The sequence below is a fragment of the Scylla paramamosain genome, chromosome 12 (assembly GCF_035594125.1).
Source record: "Scylla paramamosain isolate STU-SP2022 chromosome 12, ASM3559412v1, whole genome shotgun sequence".
NCBI lineage: Eukaryota > Metazoa > Arthropoda > Malacostraca > Decapoda > Portunidae > Scylla > Scylla paramamosain.
This window is the reverse complement of record NC_087162.1, coordinates 24,435,448-24,452,947: the sequence shown is the minus strand read 5'-3', so window position 1 is coordinate 24,452,947 and position 17,500 is coordinate 24,435,448. Positions and strand designations below refer to the sequence as shown.

Sequence of the window (17,500 nt, the reverse complement as noted above, 5' to 3'; positions counted from 1 at the left end):
GACAAAGAAAACTGAGGTAAGGAATAATTATCCAGAAGTGACATTTGAACTTCTGATGAGATGCAGAACAAGTAAATCTGCACTAAAAGAGACAGAAATAAAAGGCCTCTCTCTCAAACCTAAAGAGAGATGACAGCGAACCAGAGAATATTGCAAGAGAAACATGGGCATGTGATTGAGACAGACAGAAAAATGGATGATTAGACAGACAGACGGACAGATGAATAAATGATTACATAAAGATACATAGATGAATGGATGGATGGATGGATGGACAGACAGACAGACAGACAGACAGACAGATAAATGGATGGATAGATGGATAGATAGACAGACAGATAGATAGATAGAGTAATAGATTACGTAATTGTTAATAGTCAAACGCATACATATATACATACATAAACACACACACACACACACACACACACACACACACACCTGAGCTCAGTCTTCATTTCCCTTACCTGATAAGACCAAAATTTATACGTCAGAATTACCACCATCCGATACCATATATTCTTGATAAATAATTACCATAAGGAGAAAAATATTCCACACATCTTTCTTTCGTACTCGTATATCAGAAAAAAATACCATTCCTTACCTACTACATTACATTAGCACATAAGGCATTCATTTTCTCGCACGTCAAAATAAAAAATAAAACTATCTAATCCTGACATTAGTACATAAAAAAAAAATAGATCAAATATTCCAGATTGCAATGGAATACACGGGGAATAATAAACAGTAGCAAATTCCCTGACCTTTACGAGGATATTCGTGATAAGCTACACTACTTAATCAGCAACAATAAATACGGTATCACAAGCACTACCATTAAACACAAGTACTCATTTCCAAGTGCATGTAATTGTACGATGAAAAAAATACATACTTCCCTTTAATAAATGACTATAATATCTCTCAAAGGACTCAAATCATGTAGTTTTGCCTCGTGATTGCCTGTGATGCAGCCCAAGTGACCAAAGAGTGCGTCATTCTCTTTAATAATTCCCTGTGATGTACCCAAGTGACCGATACATATACATCACCCAGGCTCGTGTTCCCGTCACTCCGTCCCTCCCGACCTTTGCACTGATCACCAAAACCATCCAGAAAGAGAACAACACACACTGCCCACGCTGTTACCGGACAGAATTAGCCTTTCCTTACTGACAGGTAGTTGATAATGCAAGGACGTCACGATTTCGGCAGCAGATTGAGTGACACAAAGACGCCAAAACCTGCAGACAAATTCACGTGCTATTTTGATAGTTGTAAAAGTCTACTGTGTGAGCATCCCGCATTTCACAACCTGATCCAACTCCGCACGTGAAAACAGAGCCAGTGTAAATAAAGAAATAGCAAAAACAATATACGTATGTCCATCCACGTGTCTGTCTTTCTGTTCACTGCTTGTCCATCTATAAGCAATCCAGTCTGAGCATCCACGCATGTAGCCACGTATCCACCCAGAAGCGTGAAATCAGTCCAGGTGGAGTGGTGGACCCATTCATCTATTCATATCTAGTCATGAGTCTATTCACTTATAAACATCCACCCATTTTATACTGGTAGCTCTTTACCAATCCATCTATATGCAAATTAAGTGTTTTACTATGCTGGAGGCGATATTTCCACAGAGGGATGGCGGGGAAGCTGCACGGCCACGGGGAAACTGTTGGAAAAAGCCGGAAGGGAAGGAGAGGGAAGGAGGAATAAGTTAGCGCAGAAAGATGAAGAAAAAAAATCAAAGGAAAGGAAGGAGACGAGAACAACGAGCTCGAGGTTGGCGAAGTTTGAAAACAAATCAAATTAATAAGCGATGAACACCGGGAAGGAGAAGAGAAAAATAGTGAAAAAGGAGGACGGCGCGGAGAGAGTGGTGGCAAATGAGGGACGGAGATGGGATAGCAAGACGAAGATGAGATCATGGAGGGAGAAAGATAGGACAACGAACCAAAAAATGCAAGAAAGAAGAAGACAAAATCCTGGAACATGAAAGCCATTTTTCTAATATCCGATTTTCTTCAAGATTCTTTCATTCTTGACATAGAGAGAGAGAGAGAGAGAGAGAGAGAGAGAGAGAGAGAGAGAGAGAGAGAGAGAGAGAGAGAGAGAGAGAGAGAGAGAGAGAGAGGAGAGAGAGAGAGAGAGAGAGAGATATGGATGGATAACTAGGAAAATAATATGGTAGAGGACGAGAAGAAAGAAGGAAAAGGGAAAGAATAAGAGAGATGAGGGAGAGAAGAAGAGAATGTGATGTATTGCAGAGAGGCAGGTGGAGGAGACAAGAATAATCGATCTACTGCCATCCACCAGCTAAGGTTTTCTCTTCCCTCCTCCTTTTCTTCCTTCTCCTCCTCCTCCTTCCTCTTCCTCCTAATTTTCAGTCTTTTGGTATTCCTCATTCTTCTGTTTTCTTTCCATCTCTCTCTCACATTTTTTTCATTATTATTTTCTCGTAATCCATCACCATCACCATCACTTCTCCTCCTCCTCCTCCTCATTCTACATTTCTTTTTTTTTTTTCGTTTATTCTTTTTCTAACTTATCATTCTTAGTCAACCTTCCACCCTCCCTCTCTCCCTCTCTCCCTCCCTTCCTCCCTTCCTCCCTCCCTTCCTTCCAAACACGCATCCCTTGTCTTGTAAGGTGTCTGTCCTCTTCCTTCCCAAACTACCGACAAAATACGACCTTCCCTTCCTTCCTCCCTTCCCTTCTCCCCTTCCTTCTTCCTTCCCTTCCCCCCTTCCTTCTCTTCCCACCTCCACCTTTAAAGTATTTCTGCTCTTCCTTTTTCGTTTCTCCTCTAGCTTGTCTCCATTTTCTCAAGCCTCCTCCTCTTTCTTCTCCTTCTTTTCCCTTTTATTTATTTATCTACTTTTTTTTACTTTTTTGTCATCTTGTTTGCGATTCCTCTTTCCCCTCTCCTCTCTCTCTCTCTCTCTCTTTCTCTCTCTCTCTCTCTCTCTCTCTCTCTCTCTCCTCTCTCTCTCTCTCTCTCTCTCTCTCTCTCTCTCTCTCTCTCTCTCTCCTCTCTCTCTCTCTCTCTCTCTCTCTCTCTCTCTCTCTCTCTCTCTCTCTCTCTCTCTCTCTCTCTCTCTCTCTCTTTCCCTCCCTTCTCGTCTCTTTCATCTGTGTCTCCTTCCCCCTTCTCTCTCCTCTTTTCTTTCATCTGTTATCACTTTACTCTCCCTTCCCTTCTCTTTCCTTCGTTTCCCTTTCCTCCTACTCCTCCTCCTCCTCCTCCTCCTCCTCCTCCTCCCTTCTCATCCCACTCTTCTAATCTTCCTTTTTTTCCTTCTCTCGCCTTCCTCTCCTCTCCCTTTTTATCTTTTTACTTCCCCTTTCCTTCCCTCTTTCCCTCTTAAAGTAACCTTTTTCCTCTCTCTATTCGTGTTATTCTACTTCTCCTTTCTCCTTTTCTTTCCTTCCTCCTTTTCCTTCATTTCCTTAATTCATTTTTCTCCCTTTCCCGTCCCATTTCTCCGTTTTTTTTCTCTTTTCCTCTCCTCCTTTCCCTCTCCTTCACTTTTTCTCCTTTCTTCTCTTTTCTAACTTCTTCTTCCTTCTCCTTCCCTTTCTCCTCCCCCTCCCTATCCTTCCCTTTTTTTCCCCATCTCTCTCTCTCTTTCTCTCCTTCCCTTCCCTCTCCTTCCTCCAACTTGCCCTTCTCTCTCCTTCACTTTTTCTCCCTTCTCCTTTTCTCTCCTTCCGTGTTTCTCCCTCCTTTCCTTTCCTCTTCTTCTCTTCTTCTTCCTTCTCTTCTTCCTCTCCCTTCTCGTCCTTTTCTCTCCTTCTCTTTTCCTCCCTTCTCCTTCCTTCCCCCTTCCTTTTTTCTCCCTTTCCCCTCTTATTCCCTTCTCTTTTCCCCCTTCTCCTCCTTCCCTCCACTTCCCTTTCTCTCCCTTCTTTTCCTTCCCTTCCCCCTTTCCTTCCCTTCCTTGATAAGCCGGGAAACCGCACGAGTGGGTTCGAGGCCTCATGGGAAATCTCAACTCTCCCTGATTTCTATACTCTCTCCCTCTCTCTCTCTCTCTCTCTCTCTCTCTCTCTCTCTCTCTCTCTCTCTCTCTCTCTCTCTCTCTCTCTCTCTCTCATCAATACGCAGCCAACTGCGAGCAAACATACACAAACACACACACACACACACACACACACACACACACACACACACACACACACACACACACACACACACACACACGAGAGAGAGAGAGAGAGAGAGAGAGAGAGAGAGAGAGAGAGAGAGAGAGAGAGAGAGAGAGAGAGAGAGAGAGAGAGAGAGAGAGAGAGAGAGAGAGAGAGAGAGAGAGAGAGAGAGAGTATGGACTAAATGTGGCTGCAAAATTCCCAGAAACATTATCATTACACGGCTGCAAACTGGAAAATATTTCAGCCACGATAAGAATTCACGTGATATGTACAATACCAACAGCCTTGTTTAGACTCATTAAGGGGCAATTAGTGTGTTTGTTAGTTAGTTGGTGCGTGTTTTTTTTTTCTTTTCTTTATCTTTTTTTCTTTGTTATTTTGGTTATACATTTCTTAGTTTATTACTCAGCTCGTTAATTAGTTCATTGATGAAACTACAAAATACATACTTAGCACACATGTATACTAGATACCACATATATACATAACCACTTCTTTTTAACCCTTTCACTGCTATACACAACAATTCAGAGCACTAAGAGCAATGTATGAAATCTTTATAAGCACGTACAAGAAAGAAAGGGATAAAAAAAAAAAATAATACGTTTTGTAATTTCTAGGCAGCACATTGTTGGAAAGTGGCTGTGGACAAGAAAGGATGTCTTAGAGCGGTTAGTAACTCAAGATGTGGCAATTAGCAGTGAAAGGGTTAAATCTCTACACCCTTCCTGAAATGTGTTCCAAATCTTCACCACTCGTTTAACACCAAAATATCAACACAACAAAACACACACAAAAAAAAATAAATAAAATAAAAAAAAATAATAATAATAATAAAATACACGATAGAAACCAACAATCAATCCTTTCTTAAAACCAAACCTCCATCCAACCCAATTAAAAAAAAAAACACCACCAATCATATAACACCAAAATATAAACAAAATACAAACACACCAACAAAAAAAAAAAAAATTAACAAAACACGAACGAACCAGAAGGAGCGAATATTATACTCTTGGTTACCGTACACAAACCCTATATAAATAACCCCCTTTGTACGTTGCATGCGTGACCTTAAAGCTACACACGTGACTCTGGCCCTACACAGGTGACCCCAGGACCTCACACACACATGAATGATGGGGTAATGAGGGGTAATTTTAGTGTGTGCTTCATAAACTTTGCGTATGTTGTGACAGCAGCAGCAGGGGGTTTTGAGAGAGAGAGAGAGAGAGAGAGAGAGAGAGAGAGAAGACGAAGACAAAGAAGAAAGAAAAAAGAAAAGAAAGAAAGAAAGAGAAAGAAGGAGAAAGAGAAGACGAAGACAAAGAAGAAAGAAAAAGAAAAAGAGAAAGAAAGAAAGAGAAACAAACAAACAAACAAACAAACAAACAAACAAACAAACAAACAGACAAACAAACAAAGATAATTCGGAAAATTAAAAAAAAAAATAGTAAAATACACATACGAGAACAAACGAGGAGAAACAAGAAACAAACATAAAACAAGAATATGGAAGAATAGAAAGAAAAAGACGCAAAGAGGACACAGAAAGAGAGAGACAGAAAAGGAGGGAGAAAGAGGATGAGGAGGAGATAGTGGTAGGTAACACTCAGCCTGATACAGTAATTACTATCACTGGGACATAATGAGGTGCGTCTATCACCGTTTGTTGGAAAGCAGAACGATTCACCTGAGAGAGGGAGAGGGAGAGGGAGAGAGGGAGGGTGGGAGCTGAGAGAAGATCGTGTGTTGTGGTTTCAGGGGTTGGTAATCTGAGGGTGACGATGCTGTTGGCGCTATGTCTTCCTGGTTTGCTTGTGGCTCACGTCTTTGAGTGGTTTTCCTTCTTCTCTTCCCTTTATCTTCCTTCTTTTCTAGCTGTCTCTCTTACCTCCTATGTTTTCTTTTTTTTTTTTGTTTATCGTTGCCTTGTGTGTTGTTGTTGTTTTCGTTTATTTATTTGATTTGTTTGTTTTGTGGTCTTTCTCCTTTCTTCCTTCCTTCCTTCCTTCCTTTCTTCCCTCCTTCATTATCTTATTTGTTTTGCTGCTTAATTGCTTCTTGTTTCCCTTACTCCTCTGTTCCTTGCTTATCTAATTATCTTCATTTGGTTCCTCTGCACGTTTTCTTATTTGACTCCTCGTTTTCTTTTCTTTTTCATACAATTGCTCGGTATATCGCTTACCTCAATCATTATTTGTTTCCTCCTCCGGTTGTTTGTTCCTTTCTTTATTTTGGTATTCATTTTGTTATTCTATTTTGTTTGACCATAACTTGTTCATTTAGTCGCGTGCTCTGGTCAATGGTTAGTATATTTACTTACTGTCGATGTGTGTGTGTGTGTGTGTGTGTGTGTGTGTGTGTGTGTGTGTGTGTGTGTGTGTGTGTGTGTGTGTGTGTGTGTGTGTGTGGATATAGAGGGCTTGTTGACGCAATATATTTACGTGAATATAGCCTCCCTTTGGCTCCGGAATACGAGTATGGTATAGCTACGATGCACACACACACACACACACACACAAATTCTCCCTCTCCCTCTCCCTCTCCCTCTCTCTCTCTCTCTCTCTCTCTCTCTCTCTCTCTCTCCTTCCCATTACCACACCACATCTCGCCACAACCACAACCACACCGCGGCCAGCATGCTCCCCACACCACCCAGGAGACACACGACGCCTGACGCCAGCAACGCTCATGCTCAGTTAACCTCGTGATTAATGGCTGGAAGGTTAAGAGGCTCCGGGGAGGAACATCCAGGCCCCGAGTTTCGAGTCTGCGGGAAGCCACCACAACGAGGGAAGGGAGTTGGGTATTAGTACAAGCTCATAAGGGGAGTTGCACGAAGCTAGTTGGTCTACACGTGGCAGTCCTTGAACAGTCATGTCAATCTCTATTTTCTTTCTTTTCTTTTTTTTTTCACGTGCAGGAGTCACCTCAAGAATAAATGAAAATGTGAAAAAAATGTTAATTCTCACTGCTTCTAGGTTGATGTTTCCTTAATTACTAATTAGCCTCTTGTTCTGTAGCCGCCTCCAATCTTTAAACAGGGTGGAAATTGTAAAATCCATTATTTTTTTATCCCTTCTTTCTTGTACATGCTTATACAGATATCACGCATTAACTCTAGTGTTGTTGATTGTTTCATATCACAGTGAAAGGATTAATATGCTTCTCCCCTCTAAAGAAAAAAATACAGGAACAAATTTCATCATCTTTATCCACGAACTTCGTTAATTTTCTTCTTAAACTCCCAAACAACTTAATAATTGATTCCATTTCAGTTATTTAACATCCTCTCTGAGAACCAATTTCATCCCATCTCCGTTTCTAGTAAATTCATTACTTCGTCAAGCTTGAATCCGCGTGGACTGACTGACTGGGTAATTGGAAAGGCAATTTACTGGCCGGCTAGCGTAGGAAGCAGGAAAGTGAGTGAAAGACAAACGTGACGGGAGTGGAAACAACGCATAAATACTAAATACTGCCAAATACTACCAAGATAAATCAGTAAAAGACAAAGAAACCATAAAAAATGTATAATCGAGTATAATGAAATAAGGAACAATATCATGCAAAGAAAAAACGCAGGATATACAAAAAATATATATATAATATCAACACGATAAGAAGGAAAATAGACCAAGAAAATTTAGGCAAAAATAAGGTAAAATGCGACTTCAATACAGGACACTAACACAGATATACAAGTAAGAAATAAACAAAAAATACAAATATAATACTAACACGATGCAAGGGAAAACAGAGAAAGAAAACCAGGGTAGAACAAAGTAAAATAAAACAAATTAATCGAATTCGGCGAAATGGAGTAAAACATTAGAAAAAAATTAAGGTTAAAACAGAAAAAAAAATTAAATGGCATAAAAGATAGGAAGGAAGAAAATGAAAGAAAATAAAGAAAGAAAGGAAAAGTACAAATGAACCATATTAATCAAAAGAAGGGGAGCAAAATGTAATTAGAAAAGTACAAGGAAGAAAATAAAAAAAGCAAGAAATTAAGTTTAAAAAATAGCCACGATAAGGCGTAATGCTACAAAAATTATAAATAAATAAATGAAAGATGAATACCATGTCATATGAAGGCCAGAGAGAGAGAGAGAGAGAGAGAGAGAGAGAGAGAGAGAGAGAGAGAGAGAGAGAGAGAGAGAGAGAGAGAGGGGTGGGGGGAGAGAGGGACTTAAAATATAAATGCAACATAGAAATCAAAGAACAGGAGGAAAATAAACTACTACTGCAACAGATGGAAAAAATAGAAATGCAATTACACAGGAAGGAAAAAGCAGGAAATTGAAAACATTACGGAAAAAAATAGAAAAGAAATGAAAAACAAAACAAAGAAGGAAAAAAAAGAGAAAGGAAACTTAAAGATAAACAAAATGAAAATTAAACAAGAGAAACTAAAAAACTACGCAAACATAAACGAAAGAAAGGAAGGACTCCAAATAAGAGAGATAAAAAGAAAAATAGAAAGAAAAAAAGAAACGAAAATAAACTAAACAATCTGAAAAGGGGAAAACAATAAGAAAAAAAGAGTAGCTACAACAAAGTAGACGAGAGAGAGAGAGAGAGAGAGAAAGAGAGAGAGAGAGAGAGAGCGAGATAGAGAGAGAGAGAGAGAGAGGAGAGAGAGAGAGAGAGAGAGAGGAGAGAGACACAGAACAGAAACAGAAACACAAAGACAAACAGGAAAAAAAAAGCAGAAAAATAGACACCGAGACAGACAAAGACAGACAAACACAAAGAGACAGTGCGTGTGAAGTAAAGATTCAAATAAAATAGTTGGCCCTGTACTACCTGACGACGCAAAAGAAAACGGACACCGTACTCTATGCTGGCCGGACGAGTTGTGACCACACCAGCAACGAAAATAAAGATCAGTTAAACCACCGTAATGTAAATAACAACACGACTATTTATTTCACTCCTTTCTGGGTCAACACAAGATAAAAATGGGAGAAAGAGTGAGAGTGAGTGAAGGAGAGAGATAAATGGTAAAGTTAAAGCCACCTAGCACACTTTTACAGTCTCGTTAAACAAAATTATACGATAGCGAAGGAAAAAAAGTGAAAAAAAAAACATGATGAGGAAAATGGACGATAAAAGTGAAGGAAAGTGGAAAGAAAGGCGAATGGAGGGAAAGAGGGGATAAGAGGAGGGAAATATTATTAAATTCTAAAGGAAACATGAATTTGATAAAAAAAGAAAGAAAGGAAAACGAGAGAGAAAGAGAGAGAAAGAAAGAAAGGAAAACGAAGAAAAGAAGGGAAGAAAGGAAAAACAAAGGAAACGAAGGAAAAGAAAAAAACAGGAAAAGAAAGAAAAAAGAGATGAAGGAGGGAAGAAAGAAAGGAAAGAAGAAAAGAGAAAAAACAGAAAAGAAAGAAAAAAAAGAAAAAAGAATTAATCAAAGAAAAGGGAAAACGAAGGAAAGGAAGAAAAAAAGAAAGAAAGAAAAGAAGAAAAAAAAAGAAACCGACAGAAAGAAAGAAAGAGTAAAGAAGATAAACGATAAGAAAGGGAGGTAAGGAACAAACAAAGATACACAAAAAGGAAAAAAAAAGAATGAACTGCGAACTGGCGATAAAGGAAAAGCAGAAATTACAGAAATTACAGAAATAAAGGAGAACAGAGAATACACACAACACAAAAGACGTGTATGTGTGTGTGTGTGTGTGTGTGTGTGTGTGTGTGTGTGTGTGTGTGTGTGTGTGTGTACGAGTATGTGTGTGTGTGAAGCTAAGAAAGATGAAAAATACAATATGGATTAAAGAAAATAAGGAAATATAAATAACAGCGATAATAAAGAGGGAAAGGAAGAGGTGGAAAATATAAATAATAAGAATGATGAGGAGGAGGAAGGGGAAGAACAAAACATAATATCATAAAAAGGAGGAGAAAGAAGAAACAGGAGAAACAAGAAGGATAAAATAACACCAGCACCAATACCACCATCACCACCATCACCACCACAACAACCATCAATAACAACAACAATAAACAAAGATCAAAAGAATAATGCTGAGGCGTAGTGTGGGACTTAGAAAAGAAAAAGAAAAACAAGTATGGACACAAATATACAGCAGAGAGGAGCCATGAATGAATCTGTGAGGGACGAGGATAGAGAGGTGTAGGAGAGTGACAAGAGGGGTGCCTGCGATAGGGTGCCAGAATATCAGAGTGCCAGGGTGGAAAGAGACCCAGGGTGCCACTTTTTACAAATACTATTACATACAAATAAAATACACTAGCTGAGTAGTACGTAAGTATCCTAGAAAAAATTTTCATCTAAACCAAAACAAAGCAGAAACCATTGATTATCACGAACAAAAATATAATTAGATACAAAACAGAAGAAAAAAAGATAAACACCTCAGAATTCTCCATCATATCAAAACAAAAACAAAAAAAAAGCATTTACATCCAATAACTACGAGAAACCACAAACAGCATTACAGCCACACCCTCTGACAACACGGTTCACCTAATAATCTTAACATCTTACTTCCCAACAGAACTTAAGACTGACAGGCAAGGAGTAGGAGGGAGTGATGCTGACGGGGACAAGGGCACACGAGAGAGAGAGGGGGGGGGGAGAGAGGGGCAGGGATTGGAGGTAGGTAGGGTGGTGGTGATAGTGGTGGTGGTGGTGGTGGTGGATGGGTAGGGCGAGACGAGGCTGGAGAAGCACGATTCATCACCCTGCTCTTGATTGGATCTGCAACACTGTCAGCCACCCTCGACCTCACATTAAATTCCCGAAGCAGAATGGCGTAGAGAAGGAGGAGGAGGAGGAGGAGGAGGAGGAGGAGGAGGAGGAATGTAGGGAGTTATAACGCATCAGGTGTGTGTGTGTGTGTGTGTGTGTGTGTGTGTGTGTGTGTGTGTGTGTGTCTCTCTCTCCCCCACCACCACCACCACCACCACCACCCTCCTACCCAATCCCTCTCACTCTCCCCCTTTCCACAATTTATTTACGGCCAGACTTACATCACTGGCGGCCGGCGGGTATTTGTGGTTCCAGCTGTTGGTTTGGCGGTGAATGTCTGCGCTCTGAATGGGAAGGTTACCTTATGACCTTGATTCCTAAAGGGAGGCGCTGGTCTTTCACGGAGAGGACTGGAGCTTGTTACTTTTTTGGGCTTCCGGCATGTTTTGGTATTTACGTGGCCCGCATACTAAAAGGGATTTAAGAGAGGGAAAAGAGAAATAGTGAATGCGATGAGTGTGTGTTTGATGGTCAAATGAATAGTGGGGTGGATGCCTGAGCGAGCGAGAGAGCGAGCGAGTGAGTGAATGGCTGGCTAGTTGACTGAATGAATGAATGACTGGCTGAGTTGGCTGAATGAATGAATGATTGACAGAATGACTAACTGACTGACTAACTGAATGAATGAATGAAGGAAGAAAGGAATTATTGACTGACTGACTGACTGACTGACTGACTGACTGACGGACAGAGCGAAAAGATTAAATGAAGGAAGGAGAGAAGGAATATCTAAATAAATGCATGAATGAATGTATAACTGACCAACAAGTTTATAAATAACCAAGCAGACAGAGAGACGAACAAACGGACACAATGACAAACAAACATACACAAACACACAGACACACACAGTAACAAAACACTAAAACTTGTGTGTTCTTTTCTTACCATAAATACGTCTTTCCCAGTCTGTAACTTTTATTTTCATGGCTGCTGCTCTTCAGGGTTTGCAAACTGCATCTCCTCCTCCCTCCCCCGGCCTCACTGAACAAGACACGCTCCCTCTCCCTGCTCGGCCCGCCTTACTAATGGAGCAGTTAACCAATATGCTCACTCTTTAATCCTTACACTGGTAAAGTCTGCAACTCCATTTCATTCAGTTCTCTCTCTCTCTCTCTCTCTCTCTCTCTCTCTCTCTCTCTCTCTCTCTCTCTCTCTCTCTCTCTCTATGACTTGAACAGTTTTTAAAAAGGTGTATCAAAACACCTCCAAAACTAAACTAGCCGACCCTCTCAGAACTCTCTAAAACAAACTTTCAGGCAAGGCAATTAAGAGAGCTTTTTTAAAAGTTTTTGTAGCCCTTGGCCACCCTCCTTTGCACATCAAAAAGCCCATCAGCTCCTCACTTTCCGCCCTCCCTCCACCCCCCGCCGCACTCTTTCCCCATTACCTGCCAGCCCCCTGCATCTGTTCCTTAAATTAAAAATGAAGGCACTCACGATAAGGACGCGCCGCTAATTTGGCGATGTTATTGGACTTGTTCATAGGTATTCCTCAAACTGAGCAGGACGACGAGGACGAGGAGGGATTAAAGAGAGAAAGGAAGAATCAAAGAGAAAAAAATCTTTCGGAATAGTGTGTGTGTGTGTGTGTGTGTGTGTGTGTGTGTGTGTGTGTGTGTGTGTGTGTGTGTGTGTGTGTGTGTGTGTGTGTGTGTGTGTGTGTGTGTGTGTGTGTGTGTGTGTGTGTGTGTGTGTGTGTGTGTGTGTGTGTGTGTGTGTGTGTGTGTGTGTTGGTGCTAAAGTCTCAGTCTAGTCTCTCTCTCTCTCTCTCATATATATATATATATATATATATATATATATATATATATATATATATATATATATATATATATATATATATATATATATATATATATATATATATATATATATATATATATATATATATATATTCATTTACTTATTTATTTATATTTATACTATGTATAGGTTCATCGGTTCTGGTCTAATTCCAAGCCGCCACGGCAGTGCCTAATTCCAACCTATCATGACCAAAATAGCATTCCGCCTGCAATATCAGCCTAATTCTATTTTATTCTGCCATTACTTTTTTTTTCACCTGTACCCACAGTATCCAATTCCGTGCAGGTGTTGCGATCGTGTGTTGCAAACTTATTCCAGCGTTACGCTCTCGCCCATTTCCATTCAGGATTGGCATTTCAGATTCATATTGCAGGTTTACCGCCACGGCCGCGAGCTGCACAATCACCCTCCAGACTGTGATCCCGCGGTGACAATGATGTCCAGGCAAACAGCCGCTGAGTGGACGGCGGAGACGGGGAGTGGCGAGGATAGGCACTCAGGCAGCGAGACAGGAGGAGAGGCAAGCAGGGAGGAAGGGGAACGACAGGGAGAGAGGGAAACAAGTAGGGACGCACAGAAGGGTGGAGATAAGTAAAGTCAAGACAGCGAGACGCATGAAGGCGGATACGGAAGCAGGCATGTAAACAAACAGATAAGTAGGGAAGAAAGTAAGCAGATGCAAAGGTGAGACGGGGAATGGAAGCAGGAAGGCTAAGAAGCAGTGAAGCAGGCAGGGAACACAGTGGCAGGCAAGATAGAGGGCAGACAGGCTGGACGACAAACTAGCAGGTAGGTAAGCAGACAGAGACAGACAGAGACAGACAGACAGATAGGCAGGGGAGGGGAGGGAAGCAAGCAAGCAGGAGGGCAAGGAGAGAAGCAACTAAGCAGAGACAAAGAAACATGCACCTAAACAGGGAGCTAATCAAGCAGATAAGTGAAGCACGCACACACACACACACACACACACCATAATGTAGATATGATGGCAAGTAATGGCTGCAATTTCTTCTTCCCACACGCACCTCAACAACTTCATAATATGTCAATCTCCTCTCTTGGTTGCATCTTATACCCTTGCCTCCCCCCCCCCCGCCCTCCGAACCAACTGCCTTCCTATATTACAAGCTATGCCGGGGGGGGACCGAGCCGCCGAATGTCACTAGGAGAGAGCCATTCACCTGCACACACCATCTATCATTCAGACTCGTTTTTTCCATCAGCAGCTGTGCATCACTGCCTCGCTCTCCACACACGCCAGTTTTCCTCTATCGACGATGCTGAATTACGCTTGAAATTTTAACAGTCACCCTCTCTTTGACTTCCGCACACACGCATACACACACACACACACACACACACATACACACACACACACACACACACATACACACACAAACAGTATCCTGACCGTATTCAATCATGCCTCACCTGTCAATTATTCACTCCCTGTGTAATCTGTGCAAATATTTACGACCTACACAGTGCTTCCATTACGTGTATCCTTCTTTTATCCCCGTGATAGAGAAATGCGCCACACGCCTCTCTATTTACGGCTCTGATTCACCATTCACTTTATCCAGTCCCTCTTTGCTCGACGAAAAAAAATGTGAAAAAAATAACATGGTGGTGAATAAAGTGATTTTGTAATCTCTAAGTAAACGCCCACGAGACTCACCGCAACACAAAAGGAGTACAATGGAATACAAAGATAGTTTCGTTCTTTACGTGGTTTTGAATGAGTGGGATGAAGTGTGGAGTTCTTATATCGCTGTCTGGTACAATTTTAGATGTAGGTGAGAGAGAGAGAGAGAGAGAGAGAGAGAGAGAGAGAGAGAGAGAGAGAGAGAGAGAGAGAGAGAGAGAGAGAGAGGCATATAAACAAACAAATAGACGGAAACAAAGAAAATTACTACTAGCGTTAAATAAAGACGGCATTACTTACACACACACACACACACACACACACACACACACATACACATCTTTAAAACCGTAAACCACCATTCCCTCCTCCACCTAGCGGCCCGCAGATGCCTCCCTCGGCCGGTGCAGCCACAATGTAATGGACTATTATGTGTGTTGCCGCCACCATCACCGCACGCCGAGGCTCCAGGCCGCCGAGAGAAGAAGCACCGGGGAGTGAAAGGTTAAAGGTGAGGATAAGAAAGGAAGCATGGGATCTCTTTACGTGGTTCCAGGAATGCTTCAACCGGAGACCAAGGAGTGAAATAGAGAGTGCGAAGCAAATAATGAGGGAGAAGAAGAATGCGGAGATAATTAAGGTGAAAAAGAAGAAAGCATGTCGTGTTTAGTTTAGTTGGTCATTTCTACAAGGCAATTCAAACAGCAAACAATGACCTTCAGAATGAGAGAAAAAGACGAACGTGGAAGTAATGAAGATGAAAGAGAACCAAGTCATGTCTAGCTGGTCATTTTTGTAAGGGATTTCAAAGATCTAATATGAAATCGAGAATTCGAGGCAAATAATGAGCTTCAGAATATGAGAAAAGAGAAACACGAAGACAATGAAGATGAAAGAGAATTTAATCATCATTAGCTGGGATTTCAAACAGTAGCATATCTTTAGTTTCTTGTTAACTTACTGGAATGCAGAACACTACTCTGTTTATAATATTTAAAGAAACACATGACTAAAGTGAGAGGTAGGGAAAAGTAGGAAGAGGTATGAAAAAGATAGCAAAAGACAGGGAAAGGTAGGGAAAGACAGGGAAAGAGAGGGAAAGATAAAGGAAAGATAGGGAAAAGGAAGGGAAAGAGATGGAAAGATAAAGGAAAGACAGGAAAAGTAAGTGAAAGACGGGGAAAGGCAGGGAAAGGTAGGGAGAGGTAAGGAATGGTAAGGGGAAAGTAAGGAAAAGATAGGGGGAAATAGGGAAAGATGAGGAAAAATAGGGAAAAGTAGGTGAGAAGGAGATTCGTGGCTCATGTGACTAAAAGATAGCGTGAAGGAGGAGGAAGAGGAGGAAAAACAGGAAAAGGAGGAGGAGAAAACAAAAAAGAAGAGAGAGGAGGAGGAGGAGGAGGAGATAACAAAAAAAAAAAGAGAGAGAGAGTCCAAAGAGTCCTGATTAGATAGGATACAAGGACAGACTGTGGCGATGCTTAGTGTTACTAACGGAAAAAACAAACAGGATGTATATAGCCGTAAAAAATACGAATTATGTTATCGCGTGGTATCATAGCCGCCTCTCTGAAGCTTATTGAAATAGTGTACGGTTTGTCAGAATTGTACGAAACTAGAGATTTATAAACGGAGGGATTTGCTAGACACAAAACACATTCACATTGCTCTGATTTCATGATATTTCCCAGGGAACTTTTTTTTTTTTCCGCCAGACATTTTTTTGTCCTCCCATTTCTCTTTAAATGGGAAAAAGTCACGAAAGTACCCGGAGAGGAAAAGAAATAAGGTCAGGAAGAGGAAATGTCTTAAAGGAGGGAAATAAATAATGTCAGTGAATGTGGTGGTGGAAAACAAAGGTCAGAAAGGGAACTTATTCAGGTGGAACAATTTATAGGAATAGATATCAGAAGGGAAAAAAAATAAGAGAAAATGGCCAAGAAAAAGGTCAGAAACTAGATATCTGAAGATGGAAGGACTAAAAGAAAATAAATCACATGAAAGTAAAATAAAATATCAAGGAAAACAGGAGAAAATCTTTAGAGAAATAGATCAGATGAAAGTAGGAAAGGAAAAAATATTTAGGAGAAAATGTTTAGAGGGAAATAAATCGCGGGATGAACGTCCGAAGGGGAAAAAAGAAATCCAGAGGGAAAATACGTTAAATTCGGATAAGAGAGGCAGCGGAGTGGCAGGCAGGGGAATAACTCTTTGGCTTGTTTATTTCGGTAATGGCATGACAAAAACTTGTATGGATCAGTAGATGATTAAGGTTCACTTGTACGGAAAACGGCAACATGATTATTTTTAGGCCGATAATAACTCTCTCTCTCTCTCTCTCTCTCCTCTCTCTCTCTCTCTCTCTCTCTCCTCTCTCTCTCTCCTCTCTCTCTCTCTCTCTCTCTCTCTCTCTCTCTCTCTCTCTCTCTCTCTCATACAAATGGATACTTTTGCTTTGTTTTTTTTCGAATTCCTTATCAGTAATTGTAACTTTGCCTTTTCAGTGCATTTTTTAATTTTTTTTTTTATTCTTTACTTTTTTTTCTTCTGGTGTGTGTGTGTGTGTGTGTGTGTGTGTGTGTGTGTGTGTGTGTGTGTGTGTGTGTGTGTGTGTGTGTGTGTGTGTGTGTGTGAAATCTGACTTTCTGCCTGCTTATACATCTCTTTGTCTGTTTCTATGTATGTATGTATGTATGTATGTATGCGTGCATGCATGCATGTATGCATACATGCATGCATGAAATAGATTCAAATTTTATTTAATGATACATAATACTCTAATATGCAAATTTAATCCGTATATATGCATTCATATGTGCATACGTGTGTGTGTGTGTGTGTGTGTGTGTGTGTGTGTGTGTGTGTGTGTGTGTGTGTACGAATGTTTGCAAGCAGATAAAAACGCACGTATGTATGTAGGTATGTATGTGTTTGTATGTGTGTACGTGTATAGGCAATGCATGCACTGTGCACATATGCCAACTATTCCAATCAAATTCACACGAAATTTACGATCCTATAAAGCTGTCGGTGGCGCCTCTGTTGCCACGCTGACACTGGGCTGACGCGAGGCTCCCTGCGCCGTGGGTGATGGAG

General features: G+C 40.8%; 1 long non-coding RNA gene across 1 annotated transcript in view; it reads right to left on the bottom strand.

The window, feature by feature from the left end:
- Nucleotides 1-17,500, bottom strand: part of LOC135105451 (uncharacterized) — a 44,546-nt gene that overhangs the window by 8,089 nt on the left and 18,957 nt on the right. The window lies entirely within an intron of this gene.